This window comes from Elgaria multicarinata, chromosome 2 (assembly GCF_023053635.1).
Source record: "Elgaria multicarinata webbii isolate HBS135686 ecotype San Diego chromosome 2, rElgMul1.1.pri, whole genome shotgun sequence".
NCBI classification, from domain to species: Eukaryota; Metazoa; Chordata; class Lepidosauria; order Squamata; family Anguidae; genus Elgaria; species Elgaria multicarinata.
Window position 1 is genome coordinate 89234259 of NC_086172.1, and position 19821 is coordinate 89254079.

At 43.8% G+C, this 19821-nt stretch overlaps 2 protein-coding genes across 2 annotated transcripts in view; both read right to left on the reverse strand.

Annotated features, from left to right (window-relative positions):
* Positions 1-4086, reverse strand: part of DUSP8 (dual specificity phosphatase 8) — a 102384-nt gene extending 98298 nt beyond the window's left edge. The window contains exon 1 of the mRNA XM_063117128.1: positions 3754-4086. The gene's annotated coding sequence lies outside the window, so the exon portion shown is untranslated. The remainder of the gene's footprint in view (positions 1-3753) is intronic.
* IGF2 (insulin like growth factor 2) overlaps positions 1-19821 on the reverse strand; it is a 960921-nt gene that overhangs the window by 66789 nt on the left and 874311 nt on the right. The window lies entirely within an intron of this gene.

Sequence of the window (19821 nt, forward strand, 5' to 3'; positions counted from 1 at the left end):
CAACACAGAGAATGTCACTGCCTCTATATGGCTTGTAGGAACAGATTCAGTGCACCTATATAGCTAGATGGGCACCATATTTAAGGCCAGGAAGGCATTTCTTCACACCCATGTCACATTGACTAGTGACCCTAGGGTTTCTAGATTTTCTTCTTCTTGATAGTGTTCCATTTTGGCAGGCACATGGTCTTGTCACATGGCATGCCACACTGCGGTCTTGATTGGTCCACCAGTAAGGCTGCTAAGCTCGAACTCAGAGATCATGCTGCCTCTAACAGCTCCACAGCCATGAAAGAAGAGGCAGTCGGGGCTTTTCCCAAGCCACAGCTCGCTCCCTTGGGTTCTTTGACCAACCATTCCCAAGTTCCAGCTCAAGCCATCAGTTATAATGTTTTTCCCTCAGCAAATGGGAAAGTAGACAAAGGGGCAAGGGGAATAAGAAATGAGTGGGAGAAGCAGTAGCTGCCTCTTTTTGAAGCTGTGGGGTTGACCAAGAGATGCAGGCCTGATATCTGGATTGCAATCTGACAACCTGGGAGATAGATGGTCCAACCTTCCTGTGAAGAGGGCTTTTCGACCCTTCCAACTTTGTGAAAGGAGCAAAACTAGAACAGGGAACCGTCTCTGTGGAAATGCAGCCATATGTATATTAGTGTTACATGCAGCTTCACGAGGTTAGCAGAATACAACTAACACCTAGTCTGGTGAAACTAACATCCTTTCCTCCCACCACCTCTCATGATGGTCTGGTTCACACAACATGCCGCAGCTCACTGTGGATTATTTAACTTATGATGAGCCACAACACTTGCAGGTGACATTTTAAATATGCAAAACCCACTCAGGAGTTGCCAGGTCATGCAAACCTGTCCATCAAAGCTTATGCGAGGGTTAAATAACTGACACATAACCCTACCACAATCTGAGAATTATATAGAGGCTGTTTAATTCTTGCATAACCCTTGGTGGCTGGGTTCACATGCCATGGCAAGCCCTCAATGGGTGTTGCATATTCAAAATATGACCCGCACGCACCATGGCACATTGTGGGTCCAACAACCCCCGATGAGCCCAGTGTGTCATGCCATCTGGGTCATATTCTCTCTCTCTCACACCACACACACACACTAACTCAGCTATTATTCACATGCAAAACAAATTAGCTGACCAATCAAAATTCGCACTGTTCTCTGCTCAGCACACTTCCCTGGACCATTTATGCATAGACTCCTTAGATTTCATTACAGACAAAGGGCATTTTCACCCATGACACTGAAACTACTTTATGTATTTATGTGTATTTCCTGCATGTGAAATAATAGTTGCAAAACCTTCACACCCGAAAATCCATGCTCATTTAAGAACAGCCTCCTTTCATTTCCTATCCCACTATTCACATATGCATACAAACTGCATGAAAGGCTCAGCTGCATGTTTAATGCCATTTGTATTGTCTTTGGACATGGGAAATCAAAGTCCAAAGCCTTGCTCAGCCTCACAACTTCTCAGTCTAACCGCCCTCACAAGTTGTTGTGATACTCTGAGTTTCTCGGAGGTTATACAAAGCCAAAAAAATAATAGTGCTGACATTGCCAAAGAAGGGTACTCTGCAGCCAAGCTCTGGATTGCAATGTCTCAGTTTATGTGGGGCTTCCCCCTCCTCACCTGCAATATCTGCATTTTGGCCACCATAGGTCAGCTGGGGTTTTGCAAAATCAGTACCAAATTAAACTGTTGCAAAATCTTAAGAGTCACATGCTACAATATTGGGGCAAATGGGGAATTTCAGTTAACCACAAGTAAAAGTCTTTCTAAAGCCAGCAATACTAGAGAATGGAGGCTCAGAGCTAAGCTAAAACAAACTGTTGTACATTGGAAACACTCCTATAAAAGGGATATAAAGAAAAGCCTTTAGATTTAAGACAGGTTGAGAGGCAAGTTGTTAGTGTAATAACTGGTCCAGACCCAAGACTCAACTTGGACTCCCAACCTGCAACACTGGACCCACTTTCACAACAACAATAATAATATTTCTTACCCACCTCTCCACTTTGATCGAGGCGGGGAACAACAATAAGTGATAAAATACATAAAACTGAATTAAAACATAATATACATTGTTAAAAACATGGTGGCAACAGCTCTGCCATGACCCATCTGGGCTGATCTTGCAACACACTTTTGGGTCGCAAACCACTAGTTTGAAGACCACTTCGTGTAATATACTCTCCTAGAACAGCCTTCTCCAACCTGGTGACCTCCAGATGTTTTGAACTGCATGGCCAAAAGTCAGGGATGACGGGAGTTGTAGTAAAAAAAATCTGGAGGGCACAACATCGGGGAAGGCTAGCCTACAGCCATGACACCTGGATTGGGATCTTTGCAATTGATAGCATACTGATTTTCAGCCCATAAAACCCAAGCTACATGACACAAGTCCCTACTCACTCTTACAATAAGGCCCCTGAAGAATGTCTGCATGACATCTTTCCTAGCCACAGCTATATCAAATCTTAGTATCCCTCAAGAATGCATATTTCCCCCTGACCAGCACCAGTAAAGCTCTATGCTTTCTTGAGTTGAGAGTGGACAGCCCTTTATATGAAGGGGTTTGCTACTGATGTAAGTGAGAGATGGCTTATATCCTTCAACTGCATGTGTTGTGGGATGGTTAAACCTTCAAATGCTGAATCACAGTACAAACATGGTTGTTGGCAGAACTCATGTTCAAATGCTTTGTGGTTGAAATGGTCTTAGCATGTTTTAATTCACTATCTCTTTGTTTATGTTTAGCTGTTTTCTTGAAGCCACTAGTCAAGGTGAAATGCAACGTACGCTGCATCTCACCATGGGCCTGGGGCGGCAAACCAAACTCTTTCAGCATCAGGAAGCCACAAGGCTGTTAACACCAACCTCACAAATAAAACTGGGAAAGCTTTAGATCACCACCCCTAGTTTCCCGAAGAAGATTTTTAAAAAAAAAAAACCCACACCACTCCACATTCCGCATCCAAAGGGAACCTTGAACATTTGTCTCTTTTGATGTTGGTCTTAAAAACCACAAGGTATAACGACAACATTTTGACAACAACGGTGTGGGGGGGGAAACAGCACACACACGCACTCCATTCTCAAGTGCACATTCCCTTCATTTTGCAGGGTGTCCTGCTATTTCATTTACCCTCAGTATAATCAGACTTTCCCACCCCCGTTTTTAATCCTCCTGTTACTTAAATACACGTCATAAATATGCGATTCGCTGGCTGCAGCCCTCTCTTCACTGCACCAAGGCTATCGCTGCTGCGGATTTATGCGTGCATGGAAGAGTACCTACTCTGTTCTGCAGGAATTACACAAAAATACAAAAGCAAAACCATCTAATACCAGCTCTTACCATCAGAAAGAAGCCTCTCCCCGGCCCTAACGAACTTCCCCTTCCAGATAAACTAGGATGCACCTAATTTATGCACAGTCACAGATGGAAAAACCTGCAGTGGTATTACACATATGAACCCATATGTACGCTATTTATGCTGATTACGGCATGCGGCGTTTTTATCCTGATGTGGAAGATGCAATGAGCATGCTAAAATCCCGTGCACGTTGTAATTTTCCGCACAACGTTCCAGACCCTTATAACATATATATCGTACTGCAGCACTCTGCAGGTTTCTTCAGCAACGTTAGGAAGCCCAGTCCGCCACCATCATCACCACCCACTCGAGTCAATCCTTAATATTTTGGAACACTTACCCGCCTGGCACTTGCTCTGCAGCCCGGGATCAAAGCCCCTGCAATACTCCAGCTGATTGCAAATTTCTGTACATTCGTCAAGATGATTAGCCACAATTACGAGAGGATCAGATGGGAAATGCTTCTGAAATTGCTGGGGGCAGGCGCTGATGATGCAAGTTCTAGCCCTCTGCAAACACGCACACGCAGCCACACTGAAATGCACTCATACTGCCAGCCCAGTAACTAAGGAGCGGGCATGTCCCTGCATAAGGGGTGCGGTGGGGGGGGGGGGGTAGTACAGATAAGCATTAACAGGGCGGAAGGGATCCAGGAAGACAGAAGGTTGCACTTTAGAACTAAAAATGAACTGAGGATGAGGTCATGCCTTGAAAAAAAGCACCTGACGTCACCCCTAGCCAATCAGAGAAGGAGGCTCAGGGGCAGGATGACGTCAGCCTCTGATCCTGGGGCTTTGGGTGCAGATTAAAGGGAGACAGGCAAGCAGAATTGCAGTTTAAAAGGGGCAATGGCCTAGATTTTCATTCTCTGCCTCATTCCCTTCCAGTTTTGCAAGCTCTTAAAAGGGAAATGCCCCTGTCTCAGTGGAGAAAGCTGGTGCAGAGATGCAGTAATGTAAAACAAGCCACTCATTCTTAATCAATGTGGCATTTATGTTGCAGGAGGGGAAGGGAGAGCAGGTTCATTTCACCAGTGCACAGCTACACCACACTGCTCAGAAAGAGGAGCTGGGAAACATCTCCCCCACCACCACAGGCAAGGGAGAGCTTTATTGGCTGACTACTAAATGAAGCAGATTTAAGATGCTCAAAACATCTGAGCTAGAGTGATGTGCCAAGTGACCTCCAATAAGAAAGTATCCTTGTATCAAAAGCAGAGGTGTGGTTTCTCCATGGAAAACAAGCATAACTGCTGGTCCTGTTGGCCAGTTCTTAGAAGGAAAGGTTAAGAGACAGGTAAACAGTGTTACAGTAGTACTATGACTGATGATGATGTAGGAGTCATTCTCATAGAATGTATACCTGTATGTGCTGGGACTTGCTTTTAGTAATCTAGTTCTCTATGTGGGCAAATCATATAAAGTACTAATTTTTCCAATTAGTAACCATCCATAAGCATTGTCACATTTTTACAGCGTTTTTCGTCACCACCATGGTTGTGCTCCCTTCCTTCCCTTTTTACCAAATCCCCCCCCTCACAGTTTTGCTACTCCCTCTTTCTTTTGATGCGTGACATACTGTAGGGACAGTCCCTCCTGTCACAGATACTGCAATCAGTAACATATTACCTGAGATTTGCACACATAATCCTACAATTCTATTAATCCCAAAAGCATAAGGAATGTGAGATAAGGGAATGGGGTGGGGAGGGGGAGTTCCTTCCTCAGTTCATACATTGTTCAAGGCACAGTTTAATACACGCCTGACTTTTCTCATTATACATCTATAGGCTTTTAAACTGACATTTCTCTGAACAGAAAGGTTATTATTATTACATCTGACATCTTCCTTGTTCCCCTTATGGCAGCCTCCCCCAACCTCGTGTCCTCTAGATGTGTTGAACTACAATTCCCAGCATTCCCAGCCTGACTAGGGATGCTGAGAATTGTAGTGCAACAACACATTGGAGGACATCAGATTGGGGGAGGCTGCCTTACAGGTATTCTGAAGAGACCAGGCCAAGTTTTTCCAGTTCCCCCTCTTTGACTTTGCATTTAGGTTTGATTGACCACTGAATGGATTGAGCATACCCAGCAGCCCAGGCAGGGATTATTTTATTAATTTGTCCATGCTGCTGAGCTTGGCATCATTGCTGTTGTTCTGACACTGAGTACGGAGAGTGCTTTCTCTTAATGTTATTTTATTCTTAAAACTATTTAATTTCCAAAAATCCCTCCAGGGAATTTTTAAAAAGACTGCATTTGATAATTTTTTTAAAAAAGGATTTTCAACATACTTTACCTTGGGTAGTTAAACACAAACACACAACAGTTTTTCACAGTTCTTTCAAGAGGAACCTATGATAACTCTTGAGCCAGCCTGGTTAGTTAGGATTGTGTGTTGCTGTCATTGGCTTTAACCATTAACTGCCACTGCCTCCCTTGGTCCTCTGTTGCTGGGTGGAAATTCAGAGCACCAAGCCAATTATCTCCTTGGGAGAGGTAGCGACCAGCTAGTCCATGTAGGCCAAAACATCTGAAGGATGTTTCCCATTCAACTCTAATCCACTGGTTAAGTTTACTAGGGCTGATGGGAGTTGTAGCCCCAAATATCTGGAGGGCTTTGCCCATCCCTGGGCTAGCCCCTTCAGTCACCAAGGGAAGGGCAGCTTATGCTCCTCTTATCTTCTTTTCAGCAACAGTGAGCACTATAGCTCCAAGGAGCTTAGATGGATGTGTGTGTCTGTAGTGTTCCCTGGGGTTGTCACCAATCTCCTTTCAAAGCCCAGATGCAAATTGAAAGATTTAATTTAAAACAGCCGTCCCCCAACCTAATGCCCGCCAGATGTGCTGGACCGCAATTCTCATAATTTCCCAGCCAGCATGGCACACATCTGGAGGACAACTGTTTGAGGAAGGCTGATGTAAAAGATGAAATGGAGGACCAAAGCAGGGAGGTTATACCTCAGGCTAGATCTGGCCCACCTGTGGTCCCAAACTTGAGATGATTTGGAAGAGAAATTAATTGGCTTGCTTTGCCTCCTGTGAAATTTAAATAAAACCTAGTAATTATTTTGAAACTTGTACATATAAATGTAAGATAACATATGCAGGTTTGTGTTCTGTGGGCCTAGGCCCAAACCTCTTAGGTGCCTAGAAACACCTCTGCCAATAGGCCTACACTGGAGTAGCAGGCTGAACCTCATGATGAAACACCTTTGCTAAATCAAGGGTTTGACTATAATATGAGGGGCATTCTGGATTTTCCCTCATACACATTTAAATATGACTCCCAGAATTTACCTCAGCATGGTTGTTTTATTGTTAGTAGAAGGAGCAGTCACCCATTCTTCACTCGCTGTCCTGTTGCCTGGTTTTCTTCTTTATTTTTCCCAGTGAATACAGCTGGCTGGGTTCTGATGAAATAGAAGGCTGAGACATTAGCTCAGCTCTTCATCACAAACTGCTTGGTAATTCTAAGGCCCAATGTGCCTTCCTGCCCCTACTGACACCTGCACCCCCACTCAGTCCAGCAACAATCAATCTCTCGCAAAAGTCCTTTCTGAACTCCTCTGTTTTGATTCATAATCAGATTTTCTAAGGCTTGTTCTCCCCTTGAAGGCTAAGGATATGTGGGTTGATGTGTAGGGGGCAGGATTATAGGCAGGGATTCTACTTAGGTAGGGCAGGAAATATTCCCACCACCACAAAAAAATCACAACATGTGGTCTTTAGAATAAGATCACATGTTGTGATTATTTTTCAGCAGCATCTATCTTTCTGGGCAACTTACTAATTTAACACACCAGTTATTAATATAAACCAGCCTCCTCCAACCTGGCACCCTCTGGATGTGTTGCACTACCCCATCATCTCCAGACAGGGGAATTATGGGTTCTGTAATCCCACACCTCTGTAAGTCACCAGGTTGGGGAAAGCTGTACTACATTTTTTCTAAAATATGCCAATGTACTAGTCATGCATCATGTCAAAGGAGCTAATCTTCTGATGACATTACTAGAAGTTATTACGAAGTATAAAAATATAACTGCAACAAATGCTCTTAAAATACAATATTCAAACTAGGAAGATAATATTAAGCCCCACCAACTGACCTCTGTTGAAATCTCAAATGGCAACCTTGAGTATAAGAAATTCCTGCAAAATGGGAGCATTCTCAGTTGATTCCAAGCTTTTCTACATAAGGCATTTAGCGTTCACTTGAAATTCCCTACTCACAATTGGTTACAGGTTCTTTAGATGACAACATGACTCTCCAGTTTCAGTTCTGTGTCTAATGAGCACTTTCAGTGTTTGTTTTTAGATCAGGGAAAATGCAGTATGTATTTGTGAAAGCGAAAGAAATCATGATTTCCTTTTGTGTATTTGTGCTATTCTGTTATACCACAGTGCCACCTAAAGGTTATGTAGTGGAGCAGAAGGAAAGGAAATGCTCCTTCGGTAGTGGTCGGATCTCAGATCTGCGACGAAACCAAAGGTAGATACAGCAGATTAACAGCCTCATGTAGAAAATGAAGGATCAGAGAAGTTTGCTTCGTTGCTGTTGATCCTAAAAGTTGATTACTGAAATACAAATCAGGCTTATTCTATATTTAATACAGTTGTTTATGGTATATCAGGAAAACCTCAACAAATTTCCTTTATATTATTTTTCTTCTTCTTTGTATGATAAAAATAGTTTACTTGGGCCTTTACACTGGTTTTGCATGATGATTCATGTAACATTCTGTCTTGGATAGCAGCCAGCCAGATGCCACAAGGATGCTTGTGGTGGTGGTGGTGAAGAAGAGCCTGAAACATGAACACAAGTTCAGAAAAACAGGCCATTGAACTAATTTGGCATGTTCAATTCAACTATGGTGTTCCCCCTTCTTCTTAAACACTCATTCTCTCTCTCTCTCTCTCTCTCACACACACACACACACACACACACACACGGCTCCCTGCATGGGTTTGGACTGAGTCTTGGTGATGTTGTGGTTATCATACAAAAAGGTGTAGACATAATCCTTTGATCTCTACCACCCACTTCTCCTTAATCAGGCATCACAATCAGAAAAAAACAGTGTTGGGAGTTGCTGAGAAAACAATGATTCATTTATGTCTAGCAAATCTGAGATGTTAAGAGTTAAGAAACAGAGCTAGATAATGGGTTTTGCAAAACATCAGACGGTTGTAGGTTTTGGAATTTTGGCACTGACTATTCAGAAAAGATGTGAAATCCAATCTTACATGGATATCAATGAGATCTAATCATGCAATTAAATGGTTGCTCCCATTGATTTCAGTGAAACTTAGCTATACCTAATACGCTCTGGGTACACCCATTCTCTTGCAAAATGGACCAATTAGCAAGATTCATTTAGTCCATCATTTCTCCCCTTGCTCTGAATGAACAGTGCTTACAACTAGTTATTTGTTTGCCATAAGCACAAGCTACCATTTTGGAATCTCTTGCAAACTGCCTAAATATATTTGACTGGTAGCATATGACTTTGGCTCTTGGCAAATAATTCTGGTAACCCCCTTGCCACAAGTATCTTTCACTGGGCTTGTTCAGACAACACACTAAGCATGTTTGCAGCAAATGGTTAGTGAGTACATTTAAACCATGGTTATGTAGCCACCAAGGTTAGGAATGGTTTACACAACATGCTAAGACATAATTCACATGACACATCGCTAAGCCATAATGCTTAGCTTAAAATGCTTAACCACCATGGCTTAGTGTGTCATCTGAACAGGGTCAACATGTGCAAGAGAAAAAGGTGGTTGACACTTTGAGTCAGCATTAAATTTAAATGGTTTAAAATCTAAATAGAATTTATTCTTAAATAGGTATGTGTGGGATTCCTATGAATGGAAGTGGGGTCAGGCAGAAGAATCATATTCTTTTTCTTTTAAGGCTGAACGATGTGTGCTCCAGCGCAGGGGTGTGTGTGCTACCTATACATCCTTCATTAAAACTGGAAGTAAGTGTGAGCTAATGAGGGGCTTTATAAATTTGCATTACTGCTGAAGTGAAATAGCTAATGCCTCCACATAAAGTCTAGAGAAACCCTACCTTACCCCATAATCAAGGTGGCTTCAGATGTTAAAACATGCAGATGTGTGAGTGCACATCTCCTATATATCAGTGGGGAACATGCAAATTCCCCATTTGTATTTTATTTTAGTAGTGTGAACAAACTGTGAGGGATGGATCCAGATTTATGCACTTGCAACTGGGCTAATGAAGTGGACTTCCCTGCCTCATCCTCCCCAAAGTACCCCTTGCAGTCTCCTTAAAATGCCACACACATCTACCTTTTGTAGATGAGGCTTTTACTGTGCACTCATGATTCCTCACTCACAGAAGTTTGTGGGTCCTTTACCTCATGTTGTTATTCTTCAGGGCATCTTCCATGCTTTGCAACTAGCTATACTAGAGTGACCACATACAAAAGAGGGCAGTTTTAACTGTTGCTTCACCAGGTACTGCATGCATACAAATGACAGTTGCTGAAAATCACTTTTCTATACAATTTATTTATTTTGTTTATTTATTTATTACATTTCTATACCGCCCAATAGCCGAAGCTCTCTGGGCGGTTCACAAAAATTAAAATCATAGTAAAACAATCAACAGGTTAAAAGCACAAATACACAATACAATATAAAAAGCAATATAAAATACAACTGTTAAAGATACAGGAGCTCTGTCTTTCTTGCCATATGGTCACCCTATACCACAGGTGAAGGTCTTCCTAACATGGAGCTGGTGCCACAAGGGACACTGCACCCCTCCAGTCTCTTGAACTACTGTCAAAGGCAGAGGAGCCTTGCTGGGAGACTGGCTGGCCATGCTACACATGTATCTTTCCCTTTCAGGATCTACTCCATACGAGATACTGATCAAGAACGGCTTTGACTATGCTGCAACTGCCCACCATTGCCATGAGCGGCACCGCACCTGCTACCTTGCTGCCTGTAGAGCCACTCTTCAACGTATGGGAGCCCTGCTGGGGTGACCAGCTGGCCAGCACACAAATGTGTGTTTCCTTTCAGGATCTCTTCCATCCCAGATGCTGCTCAAGAGAGGCTTTGACTGTGTAGTTTGTGTTGTTTCTTTGTTGCCAGGATGGATCAACAAGGATCCCTTTCCCACACCCTAATCTAGTGTTATCTGACTTCAACTGGCCTCAGAATGGGATTGATGGAGGTGTGGGGAGCTCTTACACCTGGCCAGGGCTCCTTCTGCAAGCCCTGTGGTCCTGGTGTAGATAGAAATGCATCATAATGTGTCTAATTATTAGAATGTAAGCCTATGCGGCAGAGTTTTGCTATTTTATTGTTTTACTCTGTACAGCACCATGTACACTGATGATGCTAAATAAATAAATAATAATCTAATTCTTGTTTCATACTGTAGCTGAGTGGCTATGGAACTGCTCTGGAGTGCTTACAGAGTGGGTCCTGCCCAGGTGTGTGGTCTGTCCTTCCATGTTGTGTGGTCTCTTCTTCCTCCCCATTGTACGTTGTACTCCAAAATAGTGCTCATGAGACGCATAAGGAGATTTGAAACCCTGCCTGGAGAGATGCGTAGAAACCTACCGGACTAGGGCCATTGCTATCTGTGTCTACAGGGCTGAGTAGGAATACTGTGGCATTGTCTTGCGTCTGTTGTGATGCAGGAGTGTGTGCTGGGGATGTATCCATGTCATAAAGGGTATTTCTTCATGAAGCTTTTATCACACATCTTTACCGAGGCTTCTGCTTCTGGATTCTTTGCAGGGTTAAGGTTGGCTCCTTTACATGTGCTTTTTTCCATGACTGTTCTTTTTCTGCCTTTCAATATGTTTCATTATACAACCACTAGATGGCACTGTAGTATAGCAAAAATGCGCAATTATAACAATCTCTCATTCCGCCATTTATAAATAATATCAGACATTCCTTGTTAGGAAAAACCCCACCTCTATAATGGCTGCAAAGCACGGGAGAGGCCCTGAAGGATGACAACATCATGTAGAAGACCTGCAAACTACTATGAGTGAGTAATCACGAGTGAGCAATAAGAGCCTTGTGTAGAAAGCGTCTATGAGATCATACTGGCTTTTATCAGACCACCAACTTTCTTGAATTCTGATGCATGATTGTTTTGTTAGCATGTGCTCAGCAGTGGGAATTTCTCACATAATTAAGATATCCCCTTCCATGCGTTGTGTCTTTCATCTGGAACCAACACTACAACAACGTGCTGAACAATTATATGGCTTGACTGCATGAAAATGAAACGCTGAACTGCGGAGCAAAATAGCCCAATGGTGCTCCTTTTATCAGGAAGCAACCTTTCCTCTTGGGGAAAACAAGATGGAGTTCCCTGTAATGTAGTTGGTCTGCATAAAACTCAGGGCAAGGAATGCCAATGGGGGCAGGCAGGGGAAAAACAATGCAGGTATAAGCTGTCCTTGAACTGCTTTGATCCTCCCTCAGCCTATTTGCTGATTAGCCTTGCTGTGATCAGCAGCTTTTGCCAAGCCCCCCATCCTGAGCAACAGGATGGACTTTCACTCTGATTCAGACGATCAAGGGTTGATCAGATCCATCAGACTAGTGGCACCAGAGGCAGTAGTACTAGAAATCAGCCTCAGCATCGTGTGTGCAAGCCTGAGAGAGCCACAGCAAGCCTGAGAGAGCTGCAGCCCAAGCCCGTCGGATCAGGGGCTCTTGATCCAGGACCTGGATCCCACACCTTTGGAGCCTGCATCCCCCACAAGCAATCAACTCCCTCCATGCCAGGAATGCAAATCCTCATGTGCCCCTTTAAGGCCTTACACTCAGGAAAGGGGCAGAGCCTGGGAGGGATTTATTTATTTTAGCATTTCTCCTGCCCTTTAGCCAAAAAGGCTCTCAAAGTGACTTACAAAAATATTTCTTAAGACAGTCCCTGCCCACAGCCTTACAATCTAAAAAAACATGACACGAGAGGGGATTGGGAGGGAGGAGGGGGGGTGACTTGGCCTTGGAAACACAAAAGTCTTCATCCCACGCTTAGAACATGACATGCCAGAGTATGGGTTCAGAGTGTGGGTTATTGTTCAGTTGTGGATTGTTGTGTCGTGTGAACCCAGCCACTTTAACAAACCATAGTTTGTTAGCCACAAGCAATCCACAGTTCACAACCCAATAACAAACCATGGATTCTCTTCATGGCTTATTCATGGGTAACAAAACATGATTTGGCTGAGTTCACACAACATAACCCACGATTCAATGACAACCCATGGTTCAACTGCAACCCACACTCAACCCATACTCTGGCTTGTGGTTTTGTGTGAACACAGGTTTAGACTTTGTTGGAGTAAATTTGTCACTTGGAGCTTTCCATGTCCTATGGTCTCAGTATCAAGACCAGGACAGCTTTGGACATGACATCCACTTACCTATTTGAAGCAGAACATCCATCTCACCACAATGCTACAGAATCCTTCAAAATACATATTTGTTACATACATCTGAAAGCACTCATTACTTACACAGCAACTATACGTGGCCCTGGATGGTGGGCTGAGAAAACCACCCAGAGAGCTCCGGCTATTGGGCTGTATAGAAATGTAATAAATAAAATAAATAAATGAATAAATAAAATAAAATGTCCAAGGTCAGTTGAGGGGCAAACTAGATGTCATGTGGGAGATCCATGATCAGAATCTCCTGAATTTGTATTACTAATTCAATGTTTTAAAAAAAGAAAAAACTCAACTGGTTTAAGACCAGAGTTAATGTTGGCTTGAGCATCACGAAGCCAGGAGACTGGAAGTGAAACCTTAACAAATGTGGTATATAATGTGTAAAGAAACCTGGAGTGCTCTAGTTGTTTTGGATTACAACAAGCATTCCTGACCATTGGCCATGCTGGCTGGGGCTAATGGGTGTTGAAGTCCAAATCATCTGGAGGATGCCAGATTGGAGAAGTCTGGTGAAAAGTGTTAAAGGGAGATTGAGTACAGCCCCCACTCCTCCCATCATTCAGTAGGTGGTACTTTTGTGTTGTGTTCTTCTCCTTCACTAGTTCAGTCCTATATTTGTGAGCCTCAGAGCCAGTAGTATTTATTATCTGTTGAATAAAGCAGGTAAACTGTTCTGCAGAAATCTGCAGTTGTGCAGAAAGTCATGTGAGTAGTTGCACAAGAATCCCATATCAGAATACTTGCTTGTGTAGACCAAGCCTGAGTTCTGAGGTTGGAGAGATGGACTGTTTGCTAGGAGCATGACAGGAGAGTGGAAGAGGTCCTGCAGGGCAGTCTGGGGCTGTCTCTAGCCTCAGTCCTGGAGAAGGAAAGCTAAGAGAAGACTTCGACGGAAGAGAATCCAAGGCTGAGCCCACCAGGGGATGACTAAGATCTGATGATTGCACAGAAGCCACTGAGCTCAAGAAAGTGGCAGCCATTGGTGGTGAAGGTGACAAGTTCTGGAGACCTATTTCAACTGTCGTCATCATCACTTTCACCCGGATCTTGAACGAGACCCCCCCCCCCCCCCGATTTTTTAAACCTCCCTTAATTTGACCCCTTCAGCCTCCAGTTCACATCTGTATTTTTTAGATCTACTAATAGTCATAAGATGCAGCTCTTTACACTCCACCTCCATAGGGTCTCCAACAAGGGTCTCCAACATGGCACATGCAGGGACCTCCAAGGGTTCCCACGGAGCTCTCCCCTCCCTGCCCCCCTTAAAAAAAAGAAAATTAGAATTAAAACTTATAATGGTTTTCTTTGTCTCCCTTTCTAGCCTATTTCTACTTTCCCCCACCTTCTTTAGCTTTAGCTTCTTTTGCCTGGCTATTTCTTCCTCCCTCCCTCCATGTAGCCTCATTATTTCTCTCTCTCTAGACACCCCCCCCCCTCTTTAGCTCACTTTTGACTAGCCAGACCTCCAAAGCAACCATTATGTGTTTAGCCACATTCTCTGTGGGAGCCATGTTATGGTGGTGCTCACAGCAGTTTCTCAAATTCCCAAATGTGCCCGTTGGTCCAAAAGGGTTAAGGTTCAGTAATTCCAGTTCAGTAATACAGACAAAGTATTGGAACAGCCTCCTCTCCCTCTTTACCTTACAGACATAGGGTTGGATCCAGAAATAGTCATAGAGCAGACTCGTTAAAATCAACGGACTTGTTAGTTGTGATTAACTTAAGTCCCATTTGTTTAGGGTGACCATACGGAAAGGAGGACAGGGCTCCTGTATCTTTAACAGTTGTATTGAAAAGAGAATTTCTGCAGGTGTCATTTGTATATATGGAGAACCTGGTGAAATTTCCTCTTCATCACAACAGTTAAAGCTGCAGGTGCCCTGCCCTCTTTTAAATCTGGTCACTCTAGTATAGCTCCTGCAGCTTTAACAGTTGTGATGAAGAGGGAATTTCACCAGGTTCTCCATATATACAAATGACACCTGCTGAAATTCCCTTTTCTATGCAACTGTTAAAGATACAGGAGCCCTGTCCTCCTTTTCATATGGTCACCCTAATTTATTTCAGTGAGCCTGTTCTGAGTAAATCTGGATCCAACCCCCAGTGTAGCTAGAGAGCTGGTCTGATTTACACCAAAGAGGTCCAACCAGACATCAAAGAGAGACAAGGGATAAGCATACTGGTGGGACATCCGCTCTGCCCTTCCTTACTTTAACGAAACAGTACAGAAGATGAATGAGATGAAGCCCTTGCTTCTACGGTACAGGAGAATGGGGGGACCTTTCCTCTTAGACCATAGGCAGGCAACTTATGGCCCTCTAGATGTTTTGGCCAGCAACTCCCATCAGCCATACCCAGAATCATGGGAGTTGAGGGCAACATCTTGCACTCCTGAGTCCTGGGCTGTGCCTATACCGCCGCTTTGTCTCCTGCTGCTGCAAAGTGGGACTGAAAGAGTTACACGGCAGGAATGAGCATGGCCTAGCCAGCCTGGGAAAAATCACAGCACCGTTGTCAGACGGCGGGAACGGAAAACAGTGAAAACTTTTTTTAATAACAACTCTGCACAACTTTGAAAGGCAGTTCATTAAATTTATGTGTTATATAGCTTAATTGCACTTATTTTTGTTACCTGACTTTTACATTGCCATTGCTGAGCCCACCACCCCCGTCCTGCATGCCTGTGCCTCCACGCCCCTACGTACGCCCACTTTCTTAACCCACACCAAAGCCACCACTGATAGATGAAGAAACAACGTGGTGACATTGGAGCAATTGAAAAAGTTGTGGTAAAATGACATTTGGAAAAAGTACAATTTCGTGGGGAAAAGCCTGATGTGGCTGCAAGTTGGCAGCTGCATCATGTAAGCAATGGAGCGCAACTCTGCAGCCACAACAGGGTATATAGATTGAGGACTACAGTTCCTTGACCTTTAATTCCCTGCTTGTAAAATGGAGCCACCATCTGTGTAAAAATGGTGACAGTTGCATCTGATCTGCAAGGTGAGGCTGAATACCAAATCTCTCTCCCACTTATTAAGACTAATGAAATTTTGTCTTGGTTGATAAGTTGCTCAACAATTTTATCTTGTGATCTGGAACTGAAACCCACAAATACCCTTGTTCTCCTCCTCCTCCAGGTATTAGGCTTTGAAAGGGGATTAGACAAATTCTTGAAGGATAAGGCTATCAAAGTCACGATAACTATCTACTACACCCAGGATTGGACATGGAATGCTTCTGAATATCAGTCACTTGGGAACAACTTCAGGCAGAGGTTATTACTGCCCTCGTGTCCTGCCACTGGGCTTCCCACAGGCCTCTGCTTGGCCTGGCCCCATGTTCACATTCTCATGAACAGATCTTATAAGTTGGAAGCAGCCTTAAGTCAGGGGTGGAAATCTGGCACTCCAGAGAGCCATGCCCTGGCCCCTCCCACTTGCCCTGACTCTGCCCCCTTTCCCACAGCCACTGATCGTTTGGTAGCTTATTGGCTTTTGTGCAGGTTTTTCCCCCATTCCAAAATACTGAAATGCCTCTCCTAAGGCTTAGTTAGTGGCAGTGAGAACTTTTAAACTGAAATATACTTGTATGGGGGGGGGGGGCTGCCCCTTTGCCAATGCCCCCACCAGCTAGTGGAATGCAGCACCCAAAAACTGCTCTGAAACAGAATTTGGCCCACCCCCCTGCCTTAAGTGAAGCAACATTTGGAAAGCTGCTGGGTTTAGGCCAAATGTTGTAGGTGAGGGAGCATGAGCAACATGGTATTCTTTGTCACCAAGCAGTATAGAATACAAAGATGGCTACTTGTTCACCAACATGCAGATTAAAGTGATTTACCAATGCAAATGCTCGACATAGATGGCACGGATAATGCCTTATTATTGTTACTGCTATGGTGGCCATATGGAAAGGACAGGGCTCCTGTATCTTCAACAGCTGTGTTGAAAAGGGAATTTCAGCAGGTGTTATTTGAATGCATGCAGCACCTGGTGAAATGTCCTCTTTATCACAACAGTTAAAGCTCCAGGAGCTCTGCCCTCTTTTGTATCTAGTCACTCTAGCTAAATGGGGCAGGGCTCCTGCAGCTTTAACTGTTGTGATGAAGAGGGAATTTCACCACCGGCTGCATACATACAAATGACACCTGCTGGAATTCCCCTTTCAACACAACAGTTAAAGATACAGGAGCCCTGTCCTCCTTTCCATATGGTCACCCTACTTACTGCTGCAGTTTATTATTGTTCATGAACAATCGTAAAACTAGTTAGCTCACCCATGTGTTGTTTACCATTTCCCAGCAAACCAATTACCTTTGATAAATATCTGCCTTTCATACTCTCTACGCTCTGCATTAGCCTCTGGACTGAGGCACACAAAAGCAATTAGATGAACCTGCCAGTGTGCTGAGGTCATCATTATCTGATGCCCTGCTCTAAGTGACTAGGCAGGTGACGCCCAAGGTGTGGCATGCCCTCCCTAGAGTTGTTCACTTAGTGTCTACTCTTATTTGTTTGTTTCCCAGTAATATCTGTTATACACTGTCAGGTATGGGTCTCATGCAAGACCAGAGGCTTTGCAGAGTTGGTAGATTTAGTGAAAACTAGTTTGGAATGTCTGTACAAGCTTGTCTCTGTCAGTTCTCACAGGAGTAGCATTCGCTCGCATTCTTGGGCTTGAAGGTGTTAGTCTTCTCTGGGGAAGAGATACCTTTTGAGAAAGGTGGAAGGGGTCACTCGGATTGTAGCACCATCTTGGTGGGCTGAGCAGTACCACCCTGTCTGGACATGGGCATGTGTTACAGGCCAGAGCCCCTGTCTGTCAAGTGGTTTTGAACAGGCCTGAAATCCCATTATAAGCAGGGGCAAAGGTGAAGAGAGCCTTTGCTATGATCATCTTTCAACTTATGGCCCCAAATCCCCTCTTGTTTGGATTCATCACCATTTGGGACTTGGAAAGCACTCTGTACATGGATTCTCTTCTATCTGGACTTTGGGTTTTGTAAGGACTGTGCCATGGAAAGTACCGTGAGGCTTTTCATAGACTTGAACTGGCATTTGCTGTGGATTGTGTGTTTTCCTGGTCAGCTCAGCATTTGGCAGGCTGGGTTTGACTGTGCGTTATTGTTCCCTGTCAGACTCAGGTGGCAGTGAGTTGCTGGTGTTAAGCAGAAGCAGAGGACTCGTGTGCCTGAGATTTTACCCTTCCTGTAATCTTGTAGGCATTGGCCATGATCCCTGAGTATTACCAACGTATGCAGCATTTGGGGAAGCTCCCTTGGGATGGTTTGCTAAGCCTTCCAAGAATTCCCCTTTGTGATTGTCTGATGGCAACTGGGAAACCAGGTTGCTATTGTAGAGAGTAGCATTTTGACTGTACATTATTTTGGAGCCTAAAGTGTTCTGACCATCAATCAGCTTTAAGTGTTTTTGGAGTATGTAAGCGTTAAGCTTTTCACCGTGAGATTTTCCTGAATAAAAGAAGTCTTACTGATTGGGTGTCCCGTGTCAGTCTGCCAGCATGTGTGAATGCCGGAGGGAACGGGAAACATGACATATAGTCCAATGGTATGCTGGTTTACTCAGAAGTATCATGGGGCTCCACACCCCAGGAAAGATGCATTGGATTGTACGTTTATTTAGACAAGCATTTGGAGATACGTAGTAAGGTGGTCTTATTTTACTTATTGATGCTGCTGTTTTCTTTGTTTATTGAACTTTAGATATTCTTGAACTTTTTTTTTTTAGTATGTTATTGTTAGGATCAAGCTTGTTCTCCCTAGAGCGGGAGGAAGCAGTTTTGGAGTTGACAGATCACAGTGTCAAGCAGGCGGAGTTGAGAGCAGGTGAGACGCTAGCCACATGCTAAAAACTTATTGAGAAAGACCCTCCCTAAGCTAAAGAAGCTCTTGGACAGCACGGGAAACTCTTCCTTTTAGTTGAAAGGACAACTGCTTGGCTTAGTTAGCTTCATAGAATCATAGGCCTGGTTCAGACAACATGCTAAACCACGCTGCTTAACCACAACATGGTTAATGGAATGCATTAAGGTCTGAGAGTGCCTTGGACTGCAAGAAGATCAAACCAGTCCATACTCCAGGAAATAAAGCCAGACTGCTCACTTGAGGGAATGGTATTAAAGGCAAAACTGAAGTACTTTGGCCACATAAGGAGAAGACAGGATACCCTGGAGAAGAGGCTGATGCTAGGGAAAGTGGAAGGCAAAAGGAAGAGGGCCCGACCAAGGGCAAGATGGATGGATGATATTCTGGAGATGACAGACTTGACCTTGGGGGAGCTGGGGGTGGTGACAGCTGACAGAAAGCTCTGGCATGGGCTGGTCCATGAAGTCACGAAGAGTCGGAAGCGACTGAATGAATAAACAACAACAACAACAACATGGTTTAGCTTGTTGTCTGAACGGGGCTATAGAATAATAAAGTTGGAAGGGACCTATAAGGCCATTCAGTCCAACCCCCTGCTCAATGAAGGAATCCACCTTAAAGCATACCTGACATATGGCTATCCACTGTATCCTGAATGCCTCTAGCATGGGAGAGCCCACAACCTTTCTAGGTAATTGGTTCCATTATTATTATTGTGCATCAGGAAATTTTTCCTGATGTCCACTCGGAATCAGGCTTCCGGTAACTTGAGCACATTATTCCGTGTCCTGCACTCTGGGATGTTCAAGAAGAGATCCTGGCCCTCCTCTGTGTGCCAACTTTTCAAGTATTTAATTAAGTGTAGAGGAAAGCTAGCATTCTTACTTCCTTCAGGTGTGAAGAAATGTTTATTTCCTGAATAAAGCTTTGTGGATTACATAGCAGACCTCTTTATTGTCTCGCATCTCTGTGGGAGAGCTTGGAATCACACACTTATTTATTTCCTTCATACACTATGTCTCTTTTATCATGGGGCTTAATATAGTACATAT